This window comes from Thermobia domestica, chromosome 2 (assembly GCF_964235325.1).
Source record: "Thermobia domestica chromosome 2, izTheDome1.hap1.1, whole genome shotgun sequence".
Taxonomy (NCBI): Eukaryota; Metazoa; Arthropoda; class Insecta; order Zygentoma; family Lepismatidae; genus Thermobia; species Thermobia domestica.
Window position 1 is genome coordinate 193,251,462 of NC_137455.1, and position 18,037 is coordinate 193,269,498.

At 36.9% G+C, this 18,037-nt stretch overlaps 2 protein-coding genes across 9 annotated transcripts in view; one reads left to right on the forward strand and one right to left on the reverse strand.

Annotated features, from left to right (window-relative positions):
* The window catches only part of LOC145678340 (orexin receptor type 2), an 844,605-nt gene that overhangs the window by 15,069 nt on the left and 811,499 nt on the right, over positions 1–18,037 (reverse strand). The gene's annotated exons all lie outside the window — the stretch shown is intronic.
* The window catches only part of LOC145678339 (uncharacterized), a 317,750-nt gene continuing 314,592 nt past the window's right edge, over positions 14,880–18,037 (forward strand). For all 8 annotated transcript variants that reach the window (XR_014130363.1, XR_014130361.1, XR_014130360.1 and 5 more), the window contains exon 1: positions 14,880–15,021. The gene's annotated coding sequence lies outside the window, so the exon portion shown is untranslated. The remainder of the gene's footprint in view (positions 15,022–18,037) is intronic.

Sequence of the window (18,037 nt, forward strand, 5' to 3'; positions counted from 1 at the left end):
TAGAGTATAGTGATATAAGGTTAAGAGAAGCGAAAGTGGAGAATGATAGTAACGGTGAGGTGTTGGGTGAAGTACTAAATAACGCATTGTATCCTGAAGTAAAGGATGTCGGGTTTCGAAACGTCTGGTGATATGTGTTAGCCGCAGCTTTTCAAGATAGTATTGTAAGGTCGGAAAGGTAATTCGGCGGTACAGTTCCTGTGTGGGACTAGGTAGCTTAATACGGAACGCTGTACGAAAAGCATGGCGTTCTAGGATTAAGAGTTTATTCTAGAACTTTGTCGGAGCAGCTAACCAAGCAGTGAAGCCGTACGTGAGGACTGGTCGTAAAAAAAACTTTGTACGTATTTAGTATGGTGTGTGGTTTAAGACCCCAAGTGGTACCGGTCAATCGTTTCAAGAGATTAAGTCTATTATAGGCTTTAGTAGTAACATTTTTCAAGTGTTGCAACCAGGTAAGGTGGCGGTCATATGTAATTCCCAGATATGTAACAGTATTACTGAGTTGAATAGGCACCCCATCAACCTGGAGAGAGAGTTTTCGTGGATTTCTACGGAATTTGGAAGTTTGTCTGGGTGGTAAGAAAACTATGGCCTGAGTTTTCGCTGCGTTGATAGTAAGCCTCCAGAAAGTACACCAGGTGTAGAAGCTTTCGATAGCAGTCTGTAAGATATTATTGATCTGCTGGATAGTTGTTCCAACTGTTAGAAGGGCCGTGTCGTCCGCATATTGAAAGAGGTGTATTTTATCTGGTAATCGGGGCATGTCAGCTACATACAGAAGATATAGTAAAGGAGATAAAGCCGATCCTTGTGAATAGAAAGATAGTGTGTGTTAAACTGCCACGTACGGAGATATAGGTGATACGATTGGTAATGAAATTGTATATGAGGCGAATATATGAGATAGGAATCTGGAATTCGATAAGTTTATATATGAGCCCAAGGTGCCAGACCTTGTCGAATGCTTTCTCCAAGAAAAATAATACTAAGCAAGAAGGTTGACCTGAATTTTAATGTTGTGTGATGAGGGTTGTGAGTCGGAGTAGCTGACCGTTGATAGAGAAGGCTGGCCTAAAACCTGCTTGTGTGACTGGAAGTAAGTTATGATCGGCGATGAAAAGATGTAATCGTTTAACCAGAATACGCTCGAAGATCTTACTGAAGGTGGAAATAAGTTGGATAGGTCTATAGGATGCAATATTCTGCGGCGGTTTGTGTGGTTTAGGAAACATGAGCGTCTTAGATGTTTTCCAAGCTAGAGGAAAGTAGCCAGTGCGCAGTATGAATGTGTAAACATTCGCAAGAAGAAGCAGGAGCGAGATAGGACTTTCTTTGATATGGCGATATGCCACGTTATCGAGATCTGGTGCAGTATTTCGTTTATTATGAAGAACTTGTGATATTTCCTGAACAGTGATGGGAGCAGAGACAGCAGCATTAGTAGGTAAGATATGAGTAATATTTGTTTGAAGTTGTGGCGATGAGGTGTTAAGTCTATCAGCGGCGTGTGGTGCGTTGTCAGCTGACGGTGTGAAAATTTCTTGTAAGTGGTCTGGAAATACATTCGCTTTATCTCGATCAGTAGTAATAGGTGTGTCGCCTAATAAAATAGGGTAGGGTGTAGTAGTAAACTTCCCACACAATGCATTAAAGCGAATCCAGAATTTTGTAGGATGCGATGTTTCGGAAAGATTGTTGCATGTCTTCAGTCAGGAGCGAAGTTCATATGCTTTGACGTAGTTGTGTACTGTACGTTGAAGTTGTTTGTGATGTCGGAGTGCTTCTGGATTGCGAGTGCGAAGATGCTCTCGATAGAACTGGCGTGAACGTTTGATCATAGTGGTGTATTGAGGCGGAAGCTTAGGTTGATAGGGAACGGATTGGGTGGTTGGAATGTATAAGTTGCTGGCTTCTTGGATTGCAGAGGTAATGGTGTCTACAGTCTGATATAAATCGTCGCTTGTGGTGGGTTTGGTTAGATCTCTGGTGAGGTCTGAAATATGGGTACGATATTGATCCCATTTATCATAACGCAAGCTCACTCGCAATGGTAACGAAGAACTAGTTGTAGCTAAATATGGTTTATAGACTAGCTTGATGGGTGCATGATCGCTACCCAGAAGATCAAGGATTTCGACATTGCAGTGTGAGACAAGATTTGCTGAGGCGATGACTATGTCAGGCTTGGTGTTTGAGATGGGCCGCGTAGCTTGCGGAAAATCAAGAATGATTCCAGTAGTGTGCGTCGTTATAAAGTTAACAAAATTGGTCCGGTCACCACCGCTGCGGCTATGCATATTGAAGTCAGCCATGATAATATATCTATTGAAAGTGTTGGAGATATATTGCACGAACTGCTCAGGTAATATATGGTTTGGTCTTATATATATAGTTGCCAGTGTGATTATGATATTTTTTAAATAAACAGTGGCAATCAGGTATTCGGGAACAGCTGTTGCAGTATAGTGATGCTGGCGAAAAGGGATGTGAGGAGATATCTCTATGGCCACTCTCCCATTAGCTCGAAGTGTAGGTAGAGGATTTGCAGAATGAAGCATGGTATATCGTGGTAAACGACAAGAGCGAGAGCTTGTAAGAAATGTTTCATTAATCAGAAATACTGTTACATGCTCCTCGAGAAGAAGCTGTTCAAATAAAATTTTGTTCTTTGATAGTGATCGGATGTTGAGAAAGAGAAAAGTTTAAGTCATAATATTAATCGATAGTAGTAGCATGTGATTTATGGAAATGGACAGTATTCCCGGAATATGTTGCAGTAAAATTGACATGGAAGGTTGTTTTTGCTGCTATAATGATTTGTTGTAGAATGTGAGGCCTAATGAAAGGATGAATATTTTGCAGAGCTAGTGTTAGAAACGTTAGTAGCTGGTATAATGAAACTGGAGCGTCAATTGGATGTGGAGTGGTTTGAACTGGCGTCGGTGGTCGCAAAGGAACGACGAGTTCAGGATGATCCTGAATAGGGTCCGGCTTTGCCTTACACTTATAACTGTAGGCCGGATGCTGTTCATTACAAGTGGCGCATTTTGGTGGCAATTGCAAGTTATTACAAGTCCGGGTGCTATGTGGACCAGCACAGTAGCCACATTTACTTATGATTTTACAATCAGATATCTGATGAGCATTGTAAACCTGGCATCGCTCACAGCGGATAGGCATAGGAACTGGTGTTCGTGATGGTTCTACTCGGTGTTTATGGTTATAAATGTAGGCTCCTGATGCCAATAGCTCATCGATGGTGTCTTGGTGGTTTGTAAGAACACAAACCATATAGGTAGGGCCTTGGTCGTTTCGAATTCGTAGTACTTTCGTAATAGTATGGCCTTCTAGCTTGAATTCCTCTTGGATCTCTTCATCGGTATAAGAGGGGTCAACCCCCCGAATAACAACAGATAACAATGGTGATCGTTTCGGTGGCTGCTTACGTGTGGAAGAGTTCAGTGATTGAATCTTCGCATTGGAACCAAAAGTGTCAATAGGCACTTTGTTTTTTATTGTAGCGAGCAAAGTTGGGTCCGGAGTTTTTAAGATGATACCATTCCTCGTATGGACGATTTCTGATATAGCTGCCCGAGGGAGGTACTTGCGTAGTTGTATGGCAACAAACTTCGCGTTGCTGAATTTTACGTCGAAATTAGTTAGTAACATTGAATGAACGGAAGGTGAAGTAGACACGTGAGAATGATTCGAAGATGTAGCTATGACCATTGGAACTTGGCTTACACCCGGATTTGAAGCAAGATGTTGCTTTTTCGTAGGCGGATATTGCTGAAGGTGTTCGGCATAACTGTCTGTCTACTCTGATGCATGTGGTGATCTGCTGCGAACAGAGCCAGAAGAGAGAACTGAAGTGGCAGAGGCAACTGAGGCTTGAGAACCTAGTCGCTGCGATTTACTAATAGTGGAGGCGACGTGGCTTGGATCCCTGCGGGTCCTGATCTTCGTGTTGCTCTCGGTTGGTCCAGCTAAAACTTGCGGTAATCCTGTATGCTTGCCTTTCATCGTTTTGCCTGACCCTAGCCGTGGGTCCGCCATCGAAAAATCCGCCTCTGGGCTGATGCCCAAATGAAAGGATATGATACGCTTGGAGATGTGTAATGATGATGATGATGAGAGGTTCACCCTCCAGCACTGAAAAGCGCTGTCAATCCCAGTGAGAGCGTATGCGTGCTGGTCACGATTGTGCGTGCCCTACACAATGTCCTCGAAGGCACGTTAACACTTCCCAGCTAGGTTAGGTTTTATGCAAAAGACAGCTTATGACGTTCGGTAAGTCTAGCTGATGAGAGAGTATGTTTTGTATTACCTAAATATACCTATGTATATCTTTCCTTGCGAGATTTACTTGCGAGATATTTCTTTAATTTTTTTTAAAATTCAATGATGTATATTGAATTAGGGTAGTGAAGGTAAAAGCACTGAAGTGGTAATTTTTTGGACATATTTGAGTTGGTTAATCAAAGCAAGCCTTGACTGGATTTCAAGAAAAAAGAAATGATATAGAAATGTCTTTCATCATGATGCGATGAAACTAAGAAGCACTGCGGAGTAACATGGAAATAAATTGCTCATTTTAGAAAATTGTAGAGACCTCTGCATATAGCAATGAACTGTTGATGGTGGATCTACAGGGTGGTGCGCAAAGGTATGTCCAAACCAGCAGGTGATTCTTGTAAGAATAGGGAACAAAAGATCTGTATCTATGTATACGTCATTATTATACTGTTTTAGAAATAAGCCTATATTAAACTAAAAGACCGGTACAAGCCACTGGGTTTAGAGGTAGATGTGGACAAATTACACTAGTTAACAAAGGTTTTGTTACATAAAAGGAAATACCTGTTCTTAAAGGAACTTTTTGCGCTGAATTCGAATATGCACTCGGTTTTTCTCCATCACGTACGATTTTCCCGTAACAGAGAGATTTTCGGGAAAATCCCTCAAAAATTTCCCTTTTCGTTTATTTTACACCGCAAGATCTTGTCCCCTTGCATATACTAACATAGAAATTATACCTATGTATACTTTGATTCATATTTAACAAACCCTCCAAGTTTCGTAATAATCGCTTTATTCTATCTTTGTATGTATACTGTGTGTACTGTTTATTGCACCTTATAGTAATGCTTTCAGATCTCTTAAGTTGAGGTAAAACGTTTTGCTTTATTACCACAAACACATATATAAAATATAATACAATATAATTTACATGTGTGACAATTTACAATAAATAATAATACAAATGTACCAAAAGGTCATGAAAAGACAATCAAAACTATCACAATATATGAAACTTCCATTGGGTTACAAAAACGTACACTACTTCCTTCTTTTGTAAGAAATGTTGCATTCTCTAACAAGACCCCAACAATAGTCCCCCATCATTGAAGGATCCCATCGTCCCTGGTACCTTTTCTCCATTGCCATTATATCTTGGTGGAATCTTTCCCCCTGTTCGTCGCTGAGAGCACCTAGGTTAGCAGGAAAGAAGCTGAGGTGGGAGTGCAAAAAGTGGATTTTTAAAGACATCCTACAACCCAACTCTTTGTATTTCTGTATCATGTCCTGTACGATTTCTGTGTAACTCTCAGCTTTGTTATTGCCCAGAAAGTTGCGCACAACACACTTAAATGCTGTCCAGGCAGCTAGCTCAGCACTGTTTAACTTGCTGTCAAAGCTATCATCAAGCATTAATTTCCTAATTTGGGGACCAATAAACACTCCCGCTGAAATCTTAGCATCACTCAGGTTAGGGAACTTATCTCGCAAATACTTGAAACCTTCACCAGATGTGTCCATGGCTTTGACAAAGATTTTCATAAGTCCTAACTTGATATGAAGTGGCGGTAGTAATATCTTATTAGGATCTACCAAAGGAGCGTATTTGACGTTGCATTCTCCAGGTACGTAATTCACTCTAGGTTCCCATTCCTTCACTTCATAATGTTTGTCATCAGCTCGGCTATCCCATAAACATAAAAAACATTGGTACTTCGTGTAACCGCACTGCAGTCCTAATAAAATACCAACCACCTTGAGATCACAACGTATTTGCCATCAATGGTCCTTGTAATTTATAAGATTTAGCAAAGTTGACATGGTGTCATAGGATTCCTTAATCTTCACTGAGTGCGCAAGTGGTATAGAAGGTTTTTTATTTCCATTATGTAAAAGGACAGCTTTAAGGCTGACCTTTGACGCGTCGATAAATAACCTCCATTATTCTGGAACGTAAGGAATTCCTAGCTCCGCCATCAACCCATTTATATCCGTACATACGCACACATTATCTTGCATTGAGAAATAGCTTGAAAATTGAACATGCCTTTTCCTGTACACTGATATGTTCGTTTCTGCATCCAATAAGTTCCACTGCTGGAGCCTTGATCCCAGAAGTTCCGCCTCTTGTTTTGTCAGGTGCAAATCACGGACTAGGTCATTAAGTTCACATTGCCGGATGAAATGTGGCTCGCGAACACTGTCAGGGATGAACGTTGGATCCTTGGATGTACATGTTGATGTCGATGGTTCATCAAGGTCATGATCATCATCAGAGTCTTTTGGCCATATCTCTTCCCAGTTGGTAGGGGGCTCGGGAAGTGGAAGTTCATCCCCGTGCGGAATAGGTCTAATTGCGGATTTAACGTTGGGATAACTTATTGTGTATTTGCTTTTTTTTAAGAATGTCCCTTAACTACTGTGAGACAAAAATAACAATCATCCAGATGGTTGGTGGGTTCTCTCCACACCATTGGTACAGCAAATTTCATGAACCTCCGTTTCCCTTTGGCTCATGCAAGTAAAGTGACGTAGCACGACGCACAAATTATGTTGGGTGCCCAAGTTTTGTCCTGATCTCCCACACGACATCCGAAATATATATAATATGCTAGTTTCACCGATGGCGTAATGGATCTACACTGTCCTTTAACTACAAACTGGCCACACACATAACAAAAACTATTTGGTGAGTTAACACACGAACGCCGTCCTCTTGACGCCATTGTACTGATCACAAACTAAACTTCTGGTCTTAGTTGGGTATAATGCCGTTAAGATCAAACATGAAAGCACTCTTAGCAGCAGACAACTTTGAAAGTGAAGTAGTGTTAAACCACACGTCAATATAAAAATGTACAAAACTCCCTCACCAGGTGTCAAGAACACAAGAAAGAAATGCGCGGGGGGAGGGGGGAAACGATACCGTAGTGGAAAATTCAGACTGCATTAGTTCATTGTTGTCAACAATGAGTCTGTATTCCATTCTTTCTTTCTTTTGCATTCTGTTACATTTGATAACAAATATTGATAACCATTTCATGAACAAAACGAAAAAACTTGGAGAATTGTATATATATATATTAAGATATACATATACTGTACGTTTAAAAAAAATATACGTTGGAAGTACATTCTATTTTTATACACGTTTCTAAATTTACAGAGAGCAATACAAGTATGTTGTTGACTATTGTAAATATTCATTTTTATGTCTGTGTTTGTAGTAATAAAGCAAATCGTTTTTACCCCAACTCAGGAGATCTGAAAGCATTACTATCAGGTGCAATAAACAGTGCACACAGTATACATACAAATATATTTATTTCTCTAGAAAGAACAAAGCGATTTTTACGAAACTTTTAGGGTTTATTAAATATAAATCAAGGTATACTTAGGTATAATTTCTATGTTACTATATGTAAGGGGACAGGAGCTAGGGGAATAAAATATCTGAAAAAGGGAAATTTTTGAGGGAATTTCCCGAAAATCCCTCTGTTAGGGAAAACTGTACGTGATGGAGAGAAACCGAGTGCATATTCGAATTCAGCGGAAAAAGTTCCTTTAAGATCAGGTGATTTTTCTCATGTAACAAACAAAAAGTTTAAATTTGTTAACTAGTGTTATCAGTAATCCTGAGAGATACATTGATACACTGGAAATTATGACCAGTAGGCGTAATTAAGGAGGATAGGTGAAGTGTTCCTACACGATGGAGGTCCTGTCATGAAGTGATGTAATTCTAGAACACCCTATATATATATATCCGTGTGCTACGTATATTGATATTTTTGATACCTGTCCTTAGAGGAATCACTACAGAAGTTTGATACCTGCAACTTTTGCTTTGATATTTCGTACATCATTCTAATTTTATTTAAGCGCCTGCACAATACTGAACTTTTCCATATACTGTACATTATTGTTCTATTAATAGCTGTATTGTCACCAAGCAGACAGTCCTATACAAAGTTTCGGGTCAACAGCACAATAGGGAGTGAACAAAAAATCATGACAATATTTGTCCTTGATAGATTGACACAGATATGTAGTAGAGATAAACTCTTAATCCCTAGAGTTATAGCTGACAGTATGCTTGCTACATTAGAGGGTTTTTAAGTGAAGTGAAAGAAGTCTTTCTCTAATGTTATGTGAATATGCATGTATAGTTTATGACAGACGGAATGCAGATGCAAGTAAATGATGGATAAATGTCAACAGGAGAAATAGCAGAATGAAAGAATGGAGATGCGAGAGAAGCGTGAGGAGTAACAAAAAGTTAGTCACAATGTTGTATGATTTCGTCACTTAAAAGAGTTGATGTGGTTATCATTACCGTTCAGACCCCTATATCCCAGATTTCTCGAGGGAAACATTTAACAGGCTGGGTGAACCCCTGAGATACACTTGTACAAGGATAGAACGACGGAAGAAATTATGCTCCCACGAGGGCCGAACCCGGGTAGCCTAGTATAGTAATAGACGCCTTAGCGTCTACAGCTGTTGTTAATTCTTGTAGAACCCTAATTGTCTCACGATGTTGTGTCAATATCTTTGAAGGCAATTGGACTTGGGACAATGCACTTTAAAAGGAAATTGAGTTTATACAAATGTATCATACAATAAAATAAGATGAATCTGTCTCTAAAATCCAGAGATTTTTGTGTAGTTAATTAACTTTTTGTATGTTTAGGTACCAAGTTTAGGTAAGTCTGAAGGCAATTACAGCCTTCTACGTCAACTCGTCTAATACCTAGAGCAATTTACTCCAAGGAGGAGGTGCGCGGTATTATTCATTTTTTATGGACCAAGGGACAGAAACTATTTGACATCCATCGAGAAGTAGTGAGGATTTATTGTCACAGCACCATCAAGCGTAGTGTTTTTTTTTTTAATTGCACCGTAGTCTGGGGCGATATTCTTAATGCTTGTCCGTTTAGTATGCAGATTGGAATGTTTTTTATAACATCTTGAAAATTAAAATATAAATATAGAAAGATAATGGAATTAGGAACTAGCAGCTGATCCTGGACGTCATTTGGTAGGCCAATTGCCTCCCCTGAGTTTGAGAATCATATGCTTTTTAATGAATATTATACAACTATACTAATGAAAAATGTGAAACATGTCGGGAGGCCATTACAAGTTTTTTTAAATAACATCATCATCATATATATTCTGTCTTTAATGGCAGGTCACTTGCCGCAACTAAGAAACTTCAACGCTACACAGTCTTCAGCTAACATCTTCGTCTTCACGTACGATTTTTCTGGTTTGATATCTTCCACCAATTGTAGCTTCCTGCCCCCTCCCTCTCTTTCCTGCAACCATACCCTCTAGCACGTTCCTCATGATACAGTTTCTTCTTAGCTAATGTCCTAATCATTTTCTGTCCCTCTTCTCAATAACATCTACAATTGTTCTTTTCTCTCCCACCATTTCTAATACCCTCTTATTCGTCTTCCTACTCAGCTAATTCTCTCAATTCTTCTCCACACTCACATTTCGAAAACTTCCACTCGTTTTTCATAATTTTGGCGTAATGTTCATGTTTCTGCCCCATACAGTAAAATACTTTACATGAAGCAATTTAGTAGTCTTTTTCTCAACTTTATTCAAGGTCCCAGAAAATAGACTTTTCTTTTTCCTAAAGGTTTCTTTCGCCATTCCTAGCTTTACTTTCATTCCACGTTCGCACTTCATATCATCACTAATAATCAGTGGCGGCTCGTGCTTTGAGTTTTAGGTGGTGCACAATATATGACCTCGTTTTTCCATTATTATGAGTATTATTATAAATAATAATAATAATAATAATAATAATAATAATAATAATAATAATAATAATAATAATAATAATAATAATAATAATAATAATAGTTAGTATAAACAATAATAGCGATTTCTTCATGGTGTACTTCTAACATACAATGGAGAAGCTCATTTTGTATGATTTTTGACATATTCTTAAAAATTGTTGCGTTTTCTAAATGATTCTTGAAAGCGCTGTGAAGTTCAGCGCTGAAATGAATTAATCCACTAAATATGCATTTGAAGAATAGTCTGTTTAATTATGTCCTTTTAGAATCAATTCGAAAACGCCCCAAAACCGAATTGATGATTATATTGAGCACATACCTGTTTTGCGTCACCTTTTGATTGTGATTCTCAATGGACCGCTTATAACCAGCATCTAGTTGAGTAGCAACATTCACATTTCCCAACACAGTGAGATTAACATGTTTTATATGAGTTGACGAATTTTCATTTTTTTAAATTTTGTTGTGCAGATGCTGGATATCCACAACACCTTTTTTACTCTATGCATCTTTCCCCGCTCCGAACAACAAACACGGAAAGCAAAACAAAGCATTTTTAATTTCACATCCACGTAACCACTTATGCTGTTCGTACAAGTTGAGATTAAACTTCGTTGTGAATGTTTGTTTCTGACTTCTAATTACTTGCGTTATATTGAGAGTAAGAATCGACCCTCCGATGTTTTTCAGAAGTAGCTTTGCTTCTAAAGTTCTTTTTGAAAACGACTCATTCAACAGAGACATCAAAGAATTCATTAACTTTACATTAATTATGCAATTACAGCAACCATTCCAATGAACAACAAAGACACTACACACACAACACTACAAAGTACGAACAGATTCGACAATTTGATCGTGGACATACTCCCATCCGACTCCAAATACGTACATAATTATTTCCGGTGCGATTTATTTTGCGCCAAAAGAAACCATCGAAATACTCCCCCTCAAAGACCTTTTAGTGAGAGGGGTGCTAGCCCCTATTTAAGCAGCCAAAGGCGTGGGTGATAGTAGGTGGAAGAGGAAAGTGAAGAAATACAAGGTTTTCCTACATTGGACATTGGTGAGTCGAGTTGAGAACAGGGATTGCAGTTCCCTTTAAAATCTCACCCCTTCCTCTATTAACGCTCTTTTTCTAAAAACTGCTCTCCAACTACTTCATTCACCCACACACATATGAAAAGGAAAACATTCTCTCTATGCTGCCAAATTTCTACTCATTCAAACACGAGTGTATTAACACCCTTAATATGTCTTCACTCTTCACAGGGTCTCCTTTACTATCTCTATAGCTGCCTTGACGTTACTTGGTTGACAGAACCAATAGTTATGACCACTTGGCAATCTCGCATTTAAGCAAGGCGCAAAGTTTTTTTCTCTTATGTGTACGACTTCGAGGAGCAGACCATTCCCCTTCAGACCAGAACCGTGTCAACCAATATTGCAGGGGGAAAGACGGTGGAGAATTTCCAGTTCCAAAGCGTTTTGTTTCGGAAAAGTTGTTTTTGTTGGTAGACTTGCTTGCAAAAGATCTGCAAACATAGAGATTCCTATGAGGCACTATAAGAATCCTCGCACCTCGCAACTTCCGTAGTAGCCTAGCTGGGGAGTTTGTCAAACTCCCAAGCAGAAAGCTATTAGCCAGCCCCGTTTGAAACACACTTCTTTAAGGAAAGACGATGTTGACAATAAAACGGAAAGTGATTTAGCATAAATAAAAAACGAAAATATTGGGAAGGAGGTTGTACAAACATTCAAACATTAAGAAAAACCGCCACTGCTAATAATACTATCTATGCATCAAAAAATTGGTACTTGCTCTATTTTCTCCTCTTCTAGTTCTGTATTTGATACTTTGTCTTTTTAACATTTATTTTCATCCGATATTCTTCACAACCCTTCTTCAAGTTTTTTTAAACATCTTATTGATTTTATTTTTATTTTCTGCAACAAGCCATATCGTCTACAAACCGTATATACCAAATCATTTTATCTCCTACCAACATGCCGTCTTTATCATGTAGGTTCTTTTTCATTGTCTCTTCCAAAGATATATTAAATCTAAACAGATAGATAACAGGTTGGCAAGAAAGAGTATTCCTGTCAAATTAGCCTTCCAATATATTGCACTCTCCTCTGTCAGTAGGAATATGCAGCATATATGACCCTTTTTTACCTGTCCAGGTATATTACAAAATTAAACCAGAGTTGCCTTCTTTTACCTGCCCCAGGTATGTTAAGGGGATTAAACCGCAATTACAGTGTTTTATGTACTTATTACGTTAGGTAACCAAGAGATTAACGTGTAATTAAGCCGGAACTTTTGTTTAAAAAGGCGACATTTCATCATATAGTATGATGTACATAGGATAATTACATTTTCAATTGAAGTAATGAGTTTGCAATTATCTTGGATTGATAAAGCGTGTTAGATGGTGCCGCTGACGCCACTAGCGTTTGATTTTGTTGTGCCGCGCGCTTTGTATATTTTATCACGTATGTGTGACCTTTGCGCTGGCGCCATTACCGTCGCGAGTTTTCCGTCCGCCCGCTTTGTATATTTGCCGCCCGCCCGACACTTGCGCTGCACCGAACGGTAGCTTTGATAGCGCCATTATTGTTTGACCATGGTGCAAGTTTCCGCCCATTTGGTTTGTATATTCGCCGCACGGCACTTACGATGCACCGAACGTTAGCTTTTTTGCTGGCGCCATTAATGTTTGACCGTGGTGCGAGTTTTTTTTTTTTACTTTTCCACCCGTTTACTTTGTATACCTGTTACCCGGCATTTGCTCAGCAATGGACAATTATGGTATTTTTTTACCGCTTTGGTTTGCTTTAAGGACTATACGTAACGCACGTATGATATTGCAATTATGTATTGAATTGCCTTATTATTATTATTAGTAGTAGTAGTAGTAACGATCCTAGCATTAAATTATATAAAAATAATTTTCGTTGCCATGGACGCGTTTTGAACACACAACCCTTGCATTACTGATCCATCAGCTTACCGTTTAGCTACCATTTAGCTGACGAATACAACTGTTTCTTTGGCAGTAATGAAAAAGACCTGTAACGCTATCTATTTGTTATGTTTGAAAATGGTTTACTATCATAGATCCATCTAGCGGTAACAGCTTGAACTACGTGGTCATTTGTTAAGTTTGAATAAGCGAAATTTAATTTTAATGGCCATATATGATTTGATGTTATGAACTACAGAAATACACTTGCATTATTGATTGATGCCCCTTTGTTAAAAAATTGAAGAGATCATACATTCTTATTTAGAGACAGCTAAGTTGAAATTTATAAACTTCCATATGATTTTGTGTATTACGTCTAGAAATGCACACGGATAGGTGTAACTTATAATTATTTCTAGATTATATGACACTGGACTTATTTTAAATTGATTACGTATTAATGAATATTATTTGAGGTACAATACTAATATTGTGGAAGGTATATGGCATTTAGTATTGTCATGTTTTATGATATTACTAGTTAAAATTTAAATTTGGCTTTATGGACTATGGCAAGTACACTATTATGGGAAGGGGAAAAAGTAAGAGGCATAGATACTATACAGACATTTGTCTGGCCCAAGAAAAATTTATTTAGGACATAAAAATGTTTTACATTTGACCAACTGCCCCACCATGAATTCAACCCGGGACCCCTTGCATTGAAGGCAAGAACGTTAGCGAGTATTTTCCATAGCGATTAAATTATACGTCCCGCTATAAAATATTTGAGCAGATGTCCATTTTGAAAATTGAACATTACTTTTAAATAAATGAGCCCCTTGGACTAGACTTGAACTGTATTTATTTGAGTTTAAACAAAGAGGCTATATAAGACATAGACCTATTGGAAACTTTGAGACGTAGGCTAACGATTAAGTTTGAATTGGTTTTGAGTTTACCACCAATGCTATATGAGATGTGGACCTAGTAATTAACATACAATATGAACTATATGAGCTCCCGCAGGGAATCGAATTTGGGTTTTACATTAAAGATGCATATGATTGTGAATTTAGCGCTTCTTTTAACACCAAGGCTATTTGAGACATAAACCTACAGCTTAATGTAGGCCCGAACCATATGATCCGCATTGAGAATTGAACCCAAATCACCCATGGCAAAAGGGTGTACGCTAATTGCTTACCAATGGAGAAGTTTGAATTGTATTGAGAATATTTTAACACAGGGACTTACAGAGAACCACATATGTTTCCACAAGGTGTGCATTTTTTATTGAAACAGATTAAATATATTTTAGTGATTGAATTACAATAATAATGAAAATTGAATTATAAACTTGCCCTATTAAAGAAGAAAATATTGTTTTATTTATTGGATATCTTCATTGAAACCAGTGTTTCAAGACAAAAAGCACTTGATGACTTCGTGAACCGCAGATGAAATCATTTAGATTATGAGTCACGAGTTAAAGGAAGTAAAACCAACGCTAGACCACGTTTATCTTATTTATGTAAACTATGTTTTAGCTCCGCTTCAGCATGGAGGAAATTTCCCATTGCATACGGAAAACAACTGAATGACCTCATCGGTGTTGCCAATTTGTCATTTAATTGTTTGGTTTTGATGAGTGAAGACCATAGCCTACTTAGGATGAGTAAGAAGATAGAGGTCACTAAAATAATTCATTTGGCAACGTTTGCACATGTGACAATGAGGAAGCATGACTGCATCATCTTTTCCTCTCTTTGAGGGAGGGCATAATAGGTATAAACTTTTAGTACAACGATATTCCGCCCTCTTTTGAATCAAGATTTTGCGGAGTCATCATTGGAAAATTTTTTGCAGATTTGTAGTGTGAATAGTGCATCTCGTTAATATTTGTACGCTGATTTACGATAGTTTTGGTAAGTTTAATTTGATTTTATTTTATATTTGAAAATATATTTAAACAATTTTAGATGCATTATTGAAAGTATGCGTTTTGTTTGGAGTAAATTTGAATAATAATAATATAGACACGTATATTATTTGTTTTAATCTAAATTTGTATTCATAAATATTATTGAATGTATTGTGTTTAATAGACAGAATTGGATGTTATTATTTTAGACAGAGTTGAGTTGAATTTTAGTTTAATGTACTGCTTAACATTGAGGCTCGTGATCCTTTTGCTTAACATTAAAAGTGGAAATATAGAAGTTCGCGTTGGGAATGGAACTAGGGCCTATAATGTAATTGATTGTAAATTTAGAGCTTTTTTTTCACCAAGGCTATTTGAGACATGAACTTATAGATTAATGTAGGCCACATAAACTGGAGGAATTAACTGGTTTTTTTTTACACCACCACATAGTCATGGAAGAGCTTTAATTACTAAAAATAAAATTTTAATGGTTGTTTAATGGATATGAATTTAGATTTTAGGCTTTCCTTTTAATTGGAAGAAGCGGGCTAAACCTTGGCATTTGTTTGTTGTAAAAACGTGGAAAACTGTGGCTAGGGTTATACACTTTTTAACCGGGCATTGAACACGTAGCTTATAGATGACGTGTACGTATTTTAGGCAGAGTGGGGAAATATATTTACTTTTGGGCGGTTTTATGAAATACTATTACATATTTTAATGTTTTCTTGAGTATTAAAAGAAGAAAGCTTATTATTGACTGGATTACATCACGAATTGAACCAATAGTTTTAATTAAAAACAAATTTGGTTGATGAGAATGAACGATGCTTTACTGCAGATTGATTTAATACAGATAACTTGGGAAGGTAGAATTAGACGAAATTAGATTTTGTGATGCTACCTTATTTAAAATGTGAATCTATTAAATTATTGTAGTACATTAGGATTTATACAGAAATTATAGGCCACATGATTTTATATATACCTAGTTGAAACAGCGTATGTTTATTAGTATTAATTTTGCGGGTATGAAACAAAACAGTATTATATTTGTGGGGCATTATTTTGACTTACATAGTTAGAGCAGTTAGACAAAGCATGGGTTGTGAACAACGCGTTTACTGCCACCTATGAACTAAAGTAAGAACTAAGTGTAGAAAACAGTTACAAGACCTCCGTAGTTTTTTTTTAATTCAGAGAAACCATAAAGGATTTTACATTGTACATACTGGTAGGATTACGTTTAAATTAATACGTTTTATTGTAATATTGCGAACAGAGCGATGGCTAATTAAATTATTTACTTTAGCAAAAAAAAAAAAATAGGTCTCTGTGGAGTTTTAACAAAAATAGGTTTCTATGGATTTTTTTTGGCTAGCTATAACTTGTTCTGGCGTTCATCGCCTATGACAGATTTTAAGAACAATTTGAATTTGAGTTTTAAGTGATGATAGGCGTAGATTTGTTTTAGGAAATTTCAATTTTAAAGAGTTTTGGTAAATGAAAGCATTTGTAGGATAAGTTGTTTTGCTAGTTTCAGAAAATTACCGTATATTGAACCTGGCATGTAGACAATTTCTTTAAGGGAACTGGATTAATTTTAGTTTAATAAAAATATTAACCCGCGAACATGATTTGTTAAATATTGCTTTTGCTTGCGAAAAACCGGGCAAGACAAATAAGATTTTAGCCTATTTTGAGTTTAATGACTTGTATTAGTAGAGAACTCCTTATTAGCTAATTAATTTGTACCTTTTGCGTTTTAGTTCATTTCAAAAGCATACTAATTATTTACAGAAACAAAATTTCATAGGAACTGTTAAAAGTTTAATGAAATGAGAATGTGGGTGGTGAGAATTCATGGAGAAGCCTAGCTTCTTAGAAAAACTAGTAATTATTTCATGACCTGTGGAACCCTAGATTATGTTTAACGTAGAATATTTGGTATTAAGTTATAAACAATGTGATGAGAACACGCTTAATATAATGAATAATAAGATAAACTAAGACTTAAATTATTGCTTTAAAAACAAAACCTACAGGGTTCTACAGTTTTGTATAGGATTAATGTTTATTTGTTACAGCACTTTTGTCCGTAAGAACAATTTGAATTGATTTAGGAGTCAGTTAGATTTGAAATTGTCCTAGTGGTTAGGATAGCTTGTTTATTGGATATATTGGAATGCAATTGTAGGGCAGCACCAATGGTGAACGCTTTGCCCTGCCCTAAAGTATAAATTTGAACTTTCCATGGTAAAACCGCGCGTTATTTTAGTATTTAATACGTTTTTTGTAATAGTTCTAATTAATTTTACGGAATTTAGGTTTTGAATGTTCGTTGAGATACTTGCTTTGAAGATCAGATTTTATTGCTAAGATCTTAACTTCCTTGTAATAAACTAGTTGGACAAATACTGTTTTATTACAGGTACTTGTACAAATTATGGTTTTACTTATAATTATTTGAGCATAATACAAACCGTTTGAATGAACAAAATATAGGTAATAGTATACATGAGAACGCCGTGATCTGCGTTTCTTCTGTGTTCTATTACCACTTCTACATGAAATACCATAAATTTTCTACGTAGTGCAATAGTAAGAAGTATCCATGTGCACAAGACATGCGATATGCGTTAAATACCCCCCTTCCACACACACACATAGTCATGGATAAAGTACAAGGGCACTACACATGCAGATATAAAGTACAGATACGTTCTTTTTTATTTTCGTATCAGTCGATAAGTAAATCAAAGTCGCTTTGTTACCCCCTTTGTAAGTTCGTACATACTCAATGAATAATCCCTAAAAGTATGAGCGTCCTGCTCCTTCGGGAACTGACGCGGCTTTACGTATACTATATCCAAAATATATTTTGCCATTGCATGTTGGTAGACATTTTGTACAAATAAATAAAACTAGGGCAAACACACAATATTTCTTTTATACATTGTAAAAATTAGTCAGAACGGTAAAATTATTTCTTGTTTGTCATAGAAATCAAATGTACT